Source organism: Nomascus leucogenys, unplaced genomic scaffold (assembly GCF_006542625.1).
Source record: "Nomascus leucogenys isolate Asia unplaced genomic scaffold, Asia_NLE_v1 Super-Scaffold_258, whole genome shotgun sequence".
Classification (NCBI taxonomy): Eukaryota; Metazoa; Chordata; class Mammalia; order Primates; family Hylobatidae; genus Nomascus; species Nomascus leucogenys.
Genome location: NW_022095769.1, coordinates 5,716,088 through 5,731,653, shown reverse-complemented (window position 1 = coordinate 5,731,653; position 15,566 = coordinate 5,716,088). Strand labels below are relative to the sequence as shown.

The 15,566-nt window shown below is 41.1% G+C and overlaps 1 long non-coding RNA gene across 1 annotated transcript; it reads left to right on the top strand.

Moving 5' to 3' along the window:
• Positions 1-1,950: 1,950 nt before the first annotated feature.
• LOC115833570 lies at positions 1,951-3,603 on the top strand. Its single transcript, XR_004028956.1, has 2 exons — positions 1,951-2,071; positions 2,568-3,603. It is a non-coding gene; the product is annotated as an uncharacterized LOC115833570 (long non-coding RNA).
• Positions 3,604-15,566: the final 11,963 nt, after the last annotated feature.

The window sequence follows — 15,566 nt, the reverse complement described above, 5'->3', positions numbered from 1 at the left end:
AACTCCTGGTCTCAAGCGATCCACCTCAGCCTTCCAAACAAAGTACTGGGCTTACAGGTGTGAGCCACTGTGCGTGGCTGATTTCTAAATTTCCGCTTTACTTCTGGAATTTTAATTTATTATTATAGTTTTCAGTTCTTTGCATCAATTTAGAATTTTGTCTTGTGTGTACTTGATCATAGTAAGCATATTTATTTTAAAATCATTTGGTAACTCCAAAATACTGATCTGTTTTGATCTTCTTGTTTCTCCTTATTTTCATTTATATTGTCTTGTCTGTCATGTGTTTGGTACTTATTGTGCTGGAAATTATAAGTAATTAAGAAATTTTAGGCTGGGTATGGTGGCTCATGTCTGTATTCCCACCACTTTGGGAGGCTGAGACTGGCGGATCATTTGAGGTCAGGAGTTCGAGACCAGCCTGGTCAACATAGTGAAACCCCGTCTCTACTAAAAATACAAAAATTAGCCAGGTGTGGTGGTGGCACCTGTAATCCCAGCTACTTGGGAGGCTGAGGCAGGAGAATTGCTTGAACTGGAAGGAGGAAGTTGCAGTGAGCCGAGATCACGCCAGTGCAGTCCAGCCTGGGTGACACACTAAGGCTTTGTCTCAAAAAAAAAAAAAAAAAAAGGTAGAAATTATTTGTAGCCAAGATACTATTTTCTTTTAGAGAGGATGTATATTTGCATCTGCTTGGTGCCTTGGGGGTTGTATTTCGGATTACCTTCGTCAAATTTCAGAGTTTGAGATGGTCAGAGCCCTGGTGTCGCCTCTTTGAGGGTCTGTGTAATTTTAGTGTATGCTTACCCCTGGTTTGCCCTTCAGTGTTGCATCTGAAAGGAGGAGAGTGTTTGTGAATGTACATCCCTGTACTGTTGGGCCTCTGAGTTTGTCAAAAGTACCTTCAGGCCGGGCGCGGTGGCTCATGCCTGTAATCCCAGCACTTTGCGAGGCTGAGATGGGGATCACCTGAGGTCAGGAGTCCGAGACCAGCCTGACCAACATGGAGAAACCCACCCCATTAAAATACAAAAATTAGCCGGGTGTGGTGGCGCACGCTGTAATCCCAGCTACTCGGAAGGCTGAGGCAGGAGAATTGCTTGAACCTGGGTGGCGGAGGTTGTGGTGAGCCGAGATCGCGCCATGCACTCCAGCCTGGGCAGCAAGAGTGAAACTCTGTCTCAAAAAAAAAAAAAAAAAAAGAAAAGAAAATGTACCCTCCATCCTCACCACTGCTTTCTCTGAAATAGGCAAATGTTCCCTGGGCAAAAGTGGCCAAAAACTGTACCTGGGACTTACATTCTTTTCCAGTTTTAGCCCAGAAACTCCTCACTATCACATCAGCTCAATACCTTCAGTCGGGAGACTGAGGCAGGAGAGTTGCTTGAACCGGGGAGGTGGAGGTTGCGGTGAGCCGAGATCGCGCCAGCACTCCAGCCTGGCCAACAAGAGCGAAACTCCATCTCAAAAAATATACATATTTAATATCAAATTTAAAACATTTCAAATTAAAATAGTGAAAAGATTGTTATTACTAATATTAAAAATATTGACACTAAGATAAAAATAATTTCATGTTGACATTTAAAATGATTAAGATTATTAAATTTTATCATAAGTATTAAACTTTTAAAAACTCCTTTTATAGTGGTTCTCATTAGTAGTGTTGATCTGAATATTCAGTGTGCCTGTATAAGAAGTGTTAGTGCCAACATCTGAATTTATAAATGTTTCCCTTTATGTTACTGTACATCATAACTGGGGACAGGATTAAGAATGCTTTTTTTAGTAGTGGTTTGAGTATTCTCAAGCAATGGAAGTAAGACAGCAATGAGAATTTGTTAATGTCCTTGTTGTGCGTTTGTTTCAATAGACATTGAAGGGATCTGTTAAGGAAGTCAATGATGTTAATTTGCTTTTGATAAAACTGAAAAGATGACATTTATTTATTTATTTTTAGGTTGGGCCCATGAAGTGTGTGCCCTGTATATTCCATAGGTACAATTTGCCAATGCTTCCACAACGGAACCAATTGTTTTACAGTCTATTCCCCGTGATCATTGTAATAAGGTACAGTGGATATTATTTTATTACTGTTTGAATATCACTGCTGGGAAGTAGAAAGGAAGTTTTTGTGTTTTTAAAATTATAGGTCTCCCCAACCTGGCTAATATGGTGAAACCCCGTCTCTACTAAAAATACAAAAATTAGCTGGGCGTGGTGGCAGGCGCCTGTAGTCCCAGCTACTCGGGAGGCTGAGGCAGGAGAATGGCGTGAACCATCGCACCACTGCACTCCAGCCTGGGCAACAGAGCAAGACTCTGTTTCAAAAAAAAAAAATTATAGGTCTCCATCAAATTCAGGGAGATGTGGAAAAAAATGACTATGCCAAACTACAGTTATTAAAATGTTATTAATATGTTACTAAGGTCACAGGAGTACAAAGCAAGCAAAACTGTGTTACCTTTCATAGTAACCTAGGTATTTAGTATTCTACGATTTACAGGATATTTTAATCCTTACAGATTGGCCTTTTATGAATTACTCACCTCTTTTGCTTTTTCAGGTATCAAGAGTCTGTTAAATTTGAATTAATTATTATTTTGCATAATATTCATTACAATGTATCATACCTTCTTTTTTGAAAAGCAGTCCTATATTAGAATGTTACTTGTCCCCCCCAAAGTTATTTGTACCCCAAGATACGGTTTTTATTGTTGGCCTTAAAAAAAAAAACAGTTTGCTTTTTTCCTGTATATTTTTCTTCATTTAGTATGTTATTGTTTTATTCTCCTCTGCGTTTTAGGTTTCACCATTACCCAATGTGCCTTTAAATACAATTTTACCACTTAATTGAAGGTACACGTTCCAACTGTGGAAGAAATTGCAGCCAGCTTTAAGATTTTAAATGTTTTTGTGCAAAAAAACTTTTTATTATGTAATTAATATTTATTTTATTTTATTTTATTTTACTTTTTATTTTTATTTTTTTTGAGACAGAGTCTCACTCTGTCACCCAGGCTGGAATGCAGTGGCACGATCTCGGCTCACAGCAACTTCTGCCTCCTGGGTTCAAGCAATTCTCCTGCTTTAGCCTCCTGAGTAGCTGGGATTACAGGTGCCCACTATCACGCCCGACTAATTTTTCTATTTTTTAGTAGAGATGGGGTTTTTTCTGTGTATTTTTGCTTATGGTATATACTTACAAAAAAGTTGAATCATTTTGCTTGAATTTTTTGTTTGCTTTTGAAAATTACACAGCATCTTTTGTGTGTGAATAAATTGTGTTTCCGCTGTATTTTTAATAGATACTTAGTCTGTAATACAGAATATCATGAGATTCAATAAACTGTAAATTAAGCAACCCTTTGTGGTTGAAGGGCCTAGTTTGGTGTCTGGCATGTAGTATACACCGCTAGCATCTGTTTAAAAGTGTGTGAACATTTTGGAAGCTTCAAGAAATGCATTGTGTGAAATTGTGCTCTAGAACTTACACTGCATTAGCTGTATGTGAGATTGCTCATAACCCTATATTATGTTAGGTACACTGTGTTACCCTGAAAAAAATCTTTGCCATTCTTTCTAGTAAAAAAATATTAAAATGTTTGAATGAGTTTCTTTGAGTACTGGTAAGGTTGGTTATTTTAAAGTTTTTTTTTTGAAGATTATTCATGTATGTTAATTGACCTTCCATATCTGTTTATTTTAATATTATAATTTTTTTTACAAAGTGTTTTATATTAGAGATCATATTCTTTTGTCTTGTATATTTGCCGTGTGTGTTTTTTCCCATAGTTTAACGTTTGGTGTTTAATTTTATTACGTCTTCATAGTTTTTGTTATTGGGATTCTAGCAGGTTAATTTTTTCTAATGCAGAATTTACATTTTTGAGGTAATTTACGCAAATACTCTTTATTGTTTCTGCCTTTGATGCTGTGCAAAGAAAATCTTTATATTAATGCACATTTTTTTTTAGTACTTTGGAAGTTCTTTTTTTTTTTTTTTTGAGACGGAGTCTTGCTCTGTCACCCAGGCTGGAGTGCAGTGGCGCAATCTCGGCTCACTGCAAGCTCCGCCTCCCGGGTTCACGCCATTCTCCTGCCTCAGCCTCTCCGAGTAGCTGGGACTACAGACGCCTGCCACCGCGCCCGGCTGATTTTTTGTATTTTTAGTAGAAACGGGGTTTCACCGTGGTCTCGATCTCCTGACCTCGTGATCCGCCTGCCTCGGCCTCCCAAAGTGCTGGGATTACAAGCGTGAGCCACCGCGCCCGGCCTGGAAGTTCATTTTTAAAAACCTTGTTTTTCTTTTTAATTTTAAAAGCATTAAAACTTACAAACAGGTTTCAGGAATAGTACAAAAGAACTCTTTCTTCCCTAAATCATTTGAGAGTAACTTACTGATATAATATGCTGTCACCCCTGAATACTTCAGAATTTCCCATAAAGAAGGATATTCTCCTGGGAATATATAATATACCATCAAAATAAGGAAATTAACAGCGATGCATTATTATTGTCTGATCTTTGGAACCCATTCATGTTTTTGTAGACATATTCTTTATAGCAAAAGGATCACAAACTGCATTTTAACTCTTTGGTCTTTTTATTTATTTTTGTTTTTATTTTTGTACAGAGCCTCACTCTGTCACCCAGGCTGGAGTGCATTGGTGCAATCTTGGCTCACTGCAGCCTCCACCTCCTGGGTTCAACTGATTCTCGTGCCTCAGCCTCCCGAGTAGCTGGGATTACAGGTGTGCACCACCACGTCCAGCTAATTTTTTTGTGCTTTTGGTAAAGACAGGCTCTTGCCATGTTGGCCCAGCTGGTCTCGAACTCCTGGCCTCAAGTGATCTGCCTGCCTCAGCCTCCCAAACTGTTGGCATTACAGGTCTGAGCCACCATGCCCAGTCCTCTTTAGTCTTTTTAAATCTCAAATAGTGGCTGGGCGCGGTGGCTCACGCCTGTAATCTCAGCACTTTGGGAGGCCGAGGTGGGCGGATCACAAGGTCAGGAGATCAAGACCATCCTGGCTAACACGGTTGAAACCCCATCTCTACTAAAAAATACAAAAAATTAGCAGGGCATGGTGGCAGGCGCCTGTAGTCCCAGCTACTCGGGAGGCTGAGGCAGGAGAATGGCGTGAACCCGGGAGGCGGAGCTTCCAGTGAGCCGAGATTGTGCCACTGCACTCCAGCCTGGGAGACAGAGCGAGACTCCATCTCAAAAAAAAAAATAAAAAAATCTCAAGTAGTAACTCAGTCTTTCCCTGAGTTTCATAACTTTGATACTTCTGAATATTACAGGCCAGTTATTTTGTAGAATGACCCCCTATTTGGATTTGCCTGATGTTTCATCATGATTAAATACAGTTATGTTTTTAGCAGGAGTATCACATATGTGATTCTGTGTTTTTTGTTTGCATCCCATCAGGTGGTACATGATTCCAGTTTTTCCTTCACCACTTGATTAAGGTGTGTCTGTCAGGTTTCTCCACTGTGAGGTTAAACATTTTTCTCTTTATAGTCAGTATGGATTTTGTGGGGGAAGTACTTCGCATATAAACATCTTGTTCCTTGCGCCTTTTCCTCACTAATTTTAGCATTCATTGATGTTTCTTGACCTAATTTATGACTAGGATTGATGGCAAGTAGTGATTTTCTAATTTCACCTTTTCTTTCACATTCATCAGTTGACATTCCACTGTAAGGTGAAGCTTTCTTTACTCCCTGATTATTTGTATTAGTATGGACTTATGCTATTTTATTTTAATGGGTCATATTCCACTAATGTCATTTATTTTGATGTTCATACTGTCTCAGGTTTGCCTGGTGGGACCTCTTTAAGCCGGCTTCTGTGTCTTTTGACCTATCATTTCAGAGAAGCATTTCTCTACTCTGATGCAACAGTATAATCTAGGCTCATCTTATATTATTCCTGCTGTAGTTCTGAAATCACCATTTCTCTGAGGAGCCTTGATTCCTTTTAGGTGAGAATAATATTTAGAAGCCAAAGTGGGTGCTAGGTGTGGGTTATTGCTACTCTCAGTCAGCATGGCTAGGAAATTGTGTGTGTGTGTGTATTCCTACAGAGATACATATTTCTATTAATTCACATCTTATATTGTTTTTATATCTATGTAGAAAACTGTGGGCCAGGTGCGATGGCTCACACCTGTAATCCTAGCACTTTGGGAGGCCGAGGCCAGTGGGATGACTTGAGGTCCGGAGTTCGAAACCAGCCTGGCTAATGAAACCCTGTCTCTACTAAAAATACAAAAATTAGCCGGGCATAGTGGGGCACGCCGGTAATCCCAGCTGCTTGGGAGGCTGAGGCATGATGAGAATCACTTGAACCCTGGAGGCAGAGAGGGTGCAGTGAGCCAATATCACACCACTTCACTCCAGCCTGAATGACGGAGTGAGATTCTGTCTCAAAAAAAAAAAAAAAAAAATTGGCTGGGCCCAGTGGCTCACGCCTCTAGTCCCAGCATGTTGGGAGGCCGAGGCAGGTGGATCATGAGGTCAGGAGTTCAAGACCAGCCTGGCCAAGATGGCGAAACCCCGTCTCTACTAAAAAATACAAAAATTAGTCGGGTATGGTAGCGGGCACCTGTAATCCCAGCTACTCAGGAGGCTGAGGCAGGAGAATTGCTTGAACTCGGGAGGCAGAGGTTGCTGTGAGCCAAGATTGTGCCACTGCACCTCAGCCTGGGCAACAGAGCAAGACTCCGTCTCTCTCTCTCTCTCTCTCTCTCCTCTCTCTCTCTCTCTCTCTCTATATATATATATATATTAGCTGGGCATGGTGGTGGATGCCTGTAATCCCAGCTACTCGGGAGGCTGAGACAGGAGAATCGCTTGAACCTGGGAGTCGGAGGTTGCAGTGAACTGAGATTGTGCCACTGCACTCCAGCCCGGGTGACAGAATGAGACTCTGTCTCAAAAAAAAGAGAACAAACTGTGAGGTCACAATACTTTTGATTCATTATGTGAATACATGTACACACTTACATCTCTATTACTGTATCTATCTCTATATATTGAACTCCATATGCTCATAGTAACTTCTCCAAATCCAACCCAACAAAACAGGGTTCATTTTAATTTTTCCCCCATATTTATGATTCTCAGACAGAAACCTTACTCTCACTATTTTTAATAGTTTACTTATTTGATCAATCTCTCCTGTTTTGACGTACCTTCTGTTGCTGCTCCACTTAAGGCCGATGCTATTCTAACCCAGTTCAGGGTTGCTGCTACTTTCCTGCATGCCAGTCCTTTTCACTCCTCTTGGGATTTGATATTCAGCTTCAGTTCACTGCTTCCACTTTTGTTGATCTTTTCACCTTGCTCTGAGATTGTCCCCACCCCTATCCCCAACCCCTTAGGGGAGCCAACCTTACTCAGGCTCTTATACTAGTATTGGACTGCCCTCTCCTCCCCAGCATGGATAATTACTATGCTTGAACTCACCTCATGGCTTTTTTTTTTCTTTTTTTGAGACAGGGTCTCATTTTATCACCCAGGCTGAAGTGCAGTGGTGCAGTTTTGGCTCACTGCAGCCTCGACCTCTTGGGCTCAAGCAGTCCTTCCACTTTAGCCCTCTAAGTAGATGGGACTACAAGGCGCACCCATCCCACCCAGCTAAGTTTTCTGTATTTTTTGTAGAGTTGAGGTTTCATCATGTTGCTCAGGCTGGTCTTGAACTCCTGAGCTCAAGTGAACTGCCTGCTCTGGCCTCCCAAAGTGCTAGGATTACAGGCATGAGCCACTATGCCTAGCCCCATCTCATGGCTTTAAGACTAAAGTGTTGAAGGAGAAAAGGAGCGAGGGTGGACCAAAGAAGGAATTATTTAGATATAAATATTTTATTAGCCTAGAATTAATTTTAGAATATGGTAAGATTCGTGCCCAACTTTCCCCGCCACCTGGTTAGTCAACTTTTTCAACACTATTGCTGAATAATCTATGTTTTCCATTGTGATTTGAAATATTGTTTGAATCATTACTAAATTCTTGAATACGTGAGTATGTTTCTGGACTTTTTATGTGTTCCATTGGTGTGTCTATTTTTATCCTGGTGCCACACTATTTTAAATTATTATGGCTTTATATACATTTTAGTATATGGTAAGACAAATATTGTCATGTATTTTTCTAGATGAACATTAGGACTAATAAGAGCACAGTTTAGACTATATTAGAGTTACAGTGAAATACTGTTTTAGGGATGAATGTATTTTTACAGTGTTGAATCCTTCCTTCCAGAAGCATGGTGTATCTGTTTATCAAGTTTACTTTTTTCTTCTTTCTATTTCTTTCCTTTTTATAGCTTTTCTTTTTTTTTTTTTTTTTTTTTTTTTTTTTTTTGAGACAGAGTCTCGCTCTGTCGCCCAGGCTGGAGTGCAGTGGCGCGATCTCAGCTCACTGCAAGCTCCACCTTCCGGGTTCACGCCATTCTCCTGCCTCAGCCTCTCCGAGTAGCTCGGACTACAGGCACCCGCCACCACGCCCGGCTAATATTTTTTTTGTATTTTTAGTAGAGACGGGGTTTCACTGTGGTCTCAATCTCCTGACCTCGTGATCCGCCTGCCTCGGCCTCCCAAAGTGCTGGGATTACAAGCGTGAGCCACCGCACCCGGCCAAAATATTTATTTCTTTATTTCAGTAGGTTTTTGGGGAACAGGTGGTGCTTGCTTACATGACTAAGTTCTTTAGTGATTTCTGAGATTTCAGTGTACCCATCACCCAAGCAGTGTACACTGTGCCCAGTGTGTAGTCTTCTATCTCTCACCCCATTCCCATCCTTTCCCCCAAGTCCCCAAAGTTCATTGTATATCATTCTGATCCCTTTGTGTCCTCATAGCTTAACTTCTTTTTATTTATTTGTTTGTTTGGTTGGTTGGTTTTTTTTTTTTTCTTTTTTTTGAGACAGAGTCTTGCTCTGTCACCCATGCTGGAGTGCAGTGGTTCACTCTTGGCTCACTGCAACCTCTACCTCCTGGGTTTAAGCAATTCTCGTGCCTCGGCCTCCCAAGTAGCTGGGATTACAGGCATGCATCACCACTCCCGGCTAGTTTTTTGTATTTTTAGTAGAGACAGGTTTTTGCCACATTGATCAGGCTGGGCTTGAACTCCTGGCCTCAAGTGATCTGCCAGCCTTGGCTGCCTCCCAAAGTTCTGGGATTACAGGTGTGAACCAGTGCACCTGGTCTATTAATTTTTTATAGAGACAGGATCTCCCTATGTTGCCCAGGGTGGTCTCTAACTCTTGGTCTCAAGGAATCTTCCTATCTCAGCCTCTCAAAGTGCCGGGATTACAGTCGTGAGCCAGCATCCCTGGCCAGTGGCCAGTTTTTATACAATTTAAATCATTGTATCCTATTTTTATATTTTTGACTGCTAATATTTTCTTCTGTAACATGTGGTAACTCATCATTTCACTGACATGTTTTGTTAAAATTACCTTTTAATAAGTTCTCAGAAAAGTGAAGATTGTGGCAACAAAGGGATTTGTGAACTTTTTTGGGGTAGAAGCTTGTATTCTTCAGAGTCAAGGAAGCATTCATTTTAGAAAGCTACAGTTTCCATAGAGAGTAGTTAGCAGATGATGAGTATATCATACGTGTGTGTGTGTGTGTGTGTGTGTGTATATATATATATATACACAACATATATATATACACAACATATATATACAGCATATATATATACACAACATATATATACAACATATATATATATTTTTTTTTAATAGTCCTTCTTTATTGGATAGCCCTGAAGTAAAGAGTGTTTATAAGTATAGGAAGGATGATCATAGGCCAAAGAAACAAACAAAAACATCAAAAAACATGATGTCATCTAATTGTAAGATTAAACCTCATGGAAGTCTTAGAAATTGCTAACCTGTCTCCCCTTTATTTTTTTCCAAAAGTAATAGTAGTGGATAGCAATTAAGTTTTTATATTTAGCGTCTGTGTAAAAGATTTTTTTTGAGCCTTGCTCTGTGGCCCAGGCTGGAGTGCAGCAGCTCGATCTTGGCTCACTGCAATCTCCACCTCCCAGGTTCAAGCGATTCTCCTGCCTCAACCTCCCAAGTAGCTGGGACTACAGGCCAGGATGGTCTTGATCTCCTGACCTCGTGATCCACCCACCTTGGCCTCCCAAAGTGTTCGGATTACAGGCGTGAGCCACCGCGCCTGGCCAGGACTTTTTTTTTTTTTTTTTTTTTTTGAGATGGAGTCTCATTCTGTTACCCAGGCTGGAGTGTGGTGCTGAGATCTCGGCTTACTGCAACCTCCGCCTCCCAGGTTCAAGCGATTCTCCTGCCTCAGCCCCCCGAGTAGCTGGGATTACAGGCATCCACTACCACACCCAGCTAATTTTTTTTTTTTTAAGGCAGATTCTCACTCCATCACTCAGGTTGGAGTGCAGTGGTGTGATCTTGGCCCAGTGCACCCTCTCTGCCTCCCAGGTTTAAGCGATTCTCGTCATGCCTCAGCCTCCTGAGTAGCTGGGATTATAGGCGGGACCACCATGCCCAGCTAATTTTTGTATTTTTAGTAGAGATGGGGTTTTGCCATGTTGGCCAGGCTGGGCTCAAGCTCCTGACCTCAAGTGATCCAGTGGCCTTAGTCTCCCAAAATGCTGGGATTACAGGTGTAAGCCACTGTGCCTGGCCAAGTAAAAGATGTTTTTGAAAGCACTAAATATTCTTTATGGGTTTAGGACTCCCACAAATGAGGTTTCAGGTAAATAGGGAAGCTAAACATTTCATCTGTCTGCCCATTCATCTTGTCCTCATTTCTGGCATGTCTTCTTACATGTACCAGGTCTGTATGGTGGATAGACGTGCATCAATCGGTGATTGTTAAACAATAATATGTGCAAGGATTTTCGAGGTACAGTGGATGTCCACCTAACCTTTAACAGGACTGAGGAAAGAGGGAGGAGGTATCTTAGAAAAGGTCGCAGTTTTTCCTAAGAGTAAGAAACCTCCAGGTGCTGGCTGTGAAGAGAGGAGAAAGGAAGGAGCATGTGAGTGGCTGTTAATTTTACAGATTGAAGGAGCAAAAGCTTTGACGTGGGAAATAACAAGGAGAGTGGTGAGCAGGGGGAGGGATCTGGGATGGTGGCAGGGAGAAGGGTAGTATTGTTAGGACCCTGAATGTGCGAGGCAGAATGCTGAGAGGGACTGTCAAGGGTCAGATATTCAAGCACCTCATGCATCATGTTAAGGAGCCTAAAGTTTATCCCTATTGAAGGGTTTTTATGTTCAGGAAGGATATGCTTAGGTCTGTCATTCTAATGGATCGGGGGAAGGAGGATTGGGAGATGGAAGATAGAAGAGACAAGAGACCTAGAATCTATTTAGACTCTGACAGTGTCCCAGACACTGGAATGAGGATCTGAAGTAGTAGGAACAACGGGACAGAGACATTCGGTAATATGTAAGAGCTTCAGCTGACCAGCCTGGTGATCAGTTTAATGTGACAGAGAAGAGGGAGGAAGAAATATCAGAATGGGATTTCCATTTCAAGAATATAAGTACTAGGCGCATCACCACCACCTGAGATAGAACACACACACACACACACACACACACACAGAGACACACACACACACACACACACACAGTGAGTTAATTGAAACGTTTCTTAGAATGAAGAGATAGACACTAAGTTTTAAATTCCTGGCTTATGTTCATGGAACATATTACCCTGTTTGTAAAACAAATCTTGTGTCTACAAATTGTTCACTGGCATATATTAATAAGATGATAATAAGGCCCCCAGATATTCACATTTGTACGAAAGCATTGAATATATTTGCATTTGTCTATATCTAATAAATGTTTATTTTTGCTTGGCACTTTATACTAGTTACTTAGATGAGTGCTTAAATTAATTTTTCTTTTCTGGAGAATTGAATCATTTTGGAAAGCTAAATCTTGCAGTTCTATCGGTAAAAAAATTCTTTTTCTCTTTTTGATGCATCAGCTGATTCTCATTTTGAAATTTCCTATTTGACTTCTCTCTGTTGTCTTTGTGTGCTCTCTCTCTCCTGTCCCCTGTCCCCAACCCTAGTTACACATTCTCTCACACTTGGTATTCTCTTTTTCTCAGGAATAGTAAACTATTATTCATTATATTTGTTTCTTGTGGTCTCTCCTCCCCTTCCCCTCCCCTCTTCTTTTTTTCCAACATGGTCTCACTGTTCCCCAGGCTGGAGTGCAGTGGTGCAATTACAGCTCACTGTAGCTTCGACCTCCCAGCCTCAAGTGATCCTCAGCCTCTTGAGTAGCTGGGACTACAGGCATTCACCATCATGTCTGGCTACTTTTGTTTTCATTTTTTATAGAGATGGGATCTCACTATGCTGCCTAGGCTGGTCTTGAACTCCTGGATTCAGACAACCCCCCTGCCCTGGCCTCCCAAAGTGTTGGAATTACAAGCATGAGCCGCCACGCCTGGCCTCTTTGTGTCTTTTGTGCTTGTCAACTTTATATATTATTTGCTTTCTTGATCCCAACAATTCCAAGACTCAAAGGCCTGTTTATCTGATAAGGACTGTGGAAGAATGGCACTACAATATCCCTCAGTGTTATTTCTTTTCTCTTAGCTACCAAAGGCAGCAAACTAGCTACCAAAGGCAGCAAACATTCCAGTCTAAACTTTTGGAAATGGGAGTGTACAGTAGCTAACTTAAAATTGTTCATGAGATTGAAATCTATAATCTCACTGACCAACATTGCCTATCTCAGTGCTTTTCTTTTTGTAATATTTATTTATTTAGTGACAGAGTCTTAGTCCATCACCCCAGGGTGGACTGCAGTGGACAATTATGGCTCACGATAGCCTCAAACTCCTGGCCTCAATCAATCAGTCCTCCCACCTCAGCCTCCCAAGTAGCTAGGAGTACAGGTGCCACCACTACACCCAGTTTTTTTTTTTTAAATATTGGTAGAATTGGTAGAGAGACAGCGTCTTGCTCTATAGCCCAGGCTGGTCGTGAGCTCCTGGCCTCAAGTTATCCTTCCACCTCAGCCTCCCAAAATGCTGGGATTACACTCAACCACTATGCCTGGCCCTATCTCAGTATTTTTTTTTTTAATGTTCATTTAGCTTCTGGAGTACTCTAGAAGATAGGTATTTATATAATATAATCTGATAAGAAATTGATTAGGAGATTTTACAAAAACTGATACTTAAGGGGAGGTTACATTGCTGGGCAACATGGTATCAAAATAAGACAGGTCAAATTTGAGAAATCTCTGATTCTACAGGTTACCCTACAGGTAACTGACTCAATGTCTCAGTCCTAAATTTCCAGGAGAGCAATTCTGATGTAAGCACCTGGATTTAGAAGCTGTTTTCACCTAGACAGACATGAGTACCTAGGCACCATTCCATTATTAGAAATTGAGTATAGATGCTAATTTCTAGAAAAGAGAGCTGGGTTGTCCAGGTAAGCAAGAAGTTGCAGTTTTGATCAGGCTGCTGCTGCTGGTAATTTTTTTCCAGCTACAAAGTTCCAGGATACACAGTTTGCGTCTTTCTTCCCTACCCCCGGCTGGTCCCCCCATTATAGGTCAAATTTATTTTTTTTGAAAGTTGATAGCATTGATGTATCCTGGAATTGTGACCATTTAAATTCCCAGATAACACACCATGTGATCATCTTTTTATAGGGTTATGTCAAGAACCTTTTGTATGTACTGCCTCTTCCCCACAGTGATGAACAAACAAAGGAATGCATGTTAGTTGCAAAAGTATGATTGAAGTAGACTCCTAGATTAACGTGTCTTATGTGACACTAGGAGCATATAGATCATTTTCAAGGGCATATAAGTAACTGTGATGATTAATGTTTACAAATTGGTTTTAATTTTTTGAAGCTGTTGTTGTGCCATGAAATCCATTGTTTTTCTTCACATAAACATTTAAATGGAGTTTTTTCCTTTATCTAAACTCTTAACCAAAAAATTTTTTTCTTTTGTTTTGAGATGGAGTCTCACTCTGTTGCCCAGGCTGGAGTGCAGTGGTGCGATCTTGGCTCACTGCAACCTCCTTCTCCCGAGTTCAAGCCATGCTCCTGTCTCAGCTTCCTGAGTAGCTGGGATTATAGGTGTCCACCACCACGCTCAGCTAATTTTTTTTGTTGTATTTTTGGTAGAGGCGGGGTTTCACCATGTTGGCCAGGCTGGTCTCGAATTCCTGATATCAGGTGATTTGCCCACCTTGGCCTCTGAAAGTGCTGGGATTACAGGTGCGAGCCTCTGTGCTGGCCTTGATTGATTTCTTTTATGCCTGATATAAAGAACAGCTTTGGGGCCTATTTCCAATTTTATTCAACTGTTTTCTAATTTGTTTGCTTCTGCTTTTAAAGCTTTAATACTTACTCTACTTACTGTGACATTATTTTGTTTATTAAGAATTTATTTCTGGGCTGGGTGCAGTGGCTCACGCCTGTAATCCCAGCACTTTGAGAGGCCGAGATGGGTGGATCATGAGGTCAGGAGATCGAGACCATCCTGGCTAACACAGTGAAACTCTGTCTCTACTAAAAATACAAAAAAATTAGCCGGGCATAGTGGCAGGCGCCTATAGTCCCAGCTACTCGGGAGGCTGAGGCAGGAGAATGGCGTGAACCCAGGAGGCAGAGCTTGCAGTGAGCCGAGATCGCACTACTGCACTCCAGCCTGGGCCACAAAGTGAGACTCTGTCTCAAAAAAAAAAAAAAAAAGAATTTATTTCTGAAATTGTTAAATATATAAAACAGTAAGCAATAATATAACAAACACCCCGCATACATTCATCACCCGATGCTAAAACATGAACAGCTCATAGCCAGTTTTTCATACACCCCCTGTAGTAGTTTCCTAGGGCTGCTGTAACAAAATATCACAAACTTGGTGGCTTAAAGCAGCAGAAATTTCTTCTCACAATTAAGGAGGCTACAAGTCTGAAATCTAGATATCAGCTGGGTTGGATCCTTCTGAGAACCCTTAAGGGAAATCTGTTCCATGCCTCCTAGCTTCTGGTGATGGGTGTCAATGATTGACAGGTTTTTTTTTTTTTTTAATTGCCCTAACCTCTGCTTCTATCTTCACATTCCATCCTTCCTTTGTCTCTGTCTCCATATGGCCATCTTCTTATTAGGAGATCAGTCATATTGGCTTAGGGGCCTGCCCTACTCCATCACGTGACCTCATCCTAATTACATTTGCAATGATCCTTTTTCCAAATAAGGTTACTCTCTAAGATACTGGGGGTTAAGGACTTCACATGCATTTCTTGGGGACCACAATTCAACCCATAGCAGTCTGCCTTCTGGGCTCCCCAAAATTTATGTTCTTTCCACATACAAAATAGATGTGCTGTATCCCAGTATCCCCCAAAAGTGTTAATCCATTTTGATGTAAACTCTATAAGTAAGTCTCACATCTTACCTGAATAGAATAAACTCAGAAAGTCCCAAATCTCATCTTCTGAATCATCTGAATTGGCAATGGGTTAAGACGCTGGTTAATCCTGAAGCAAAATTTCTATCTCTGCTGGGCA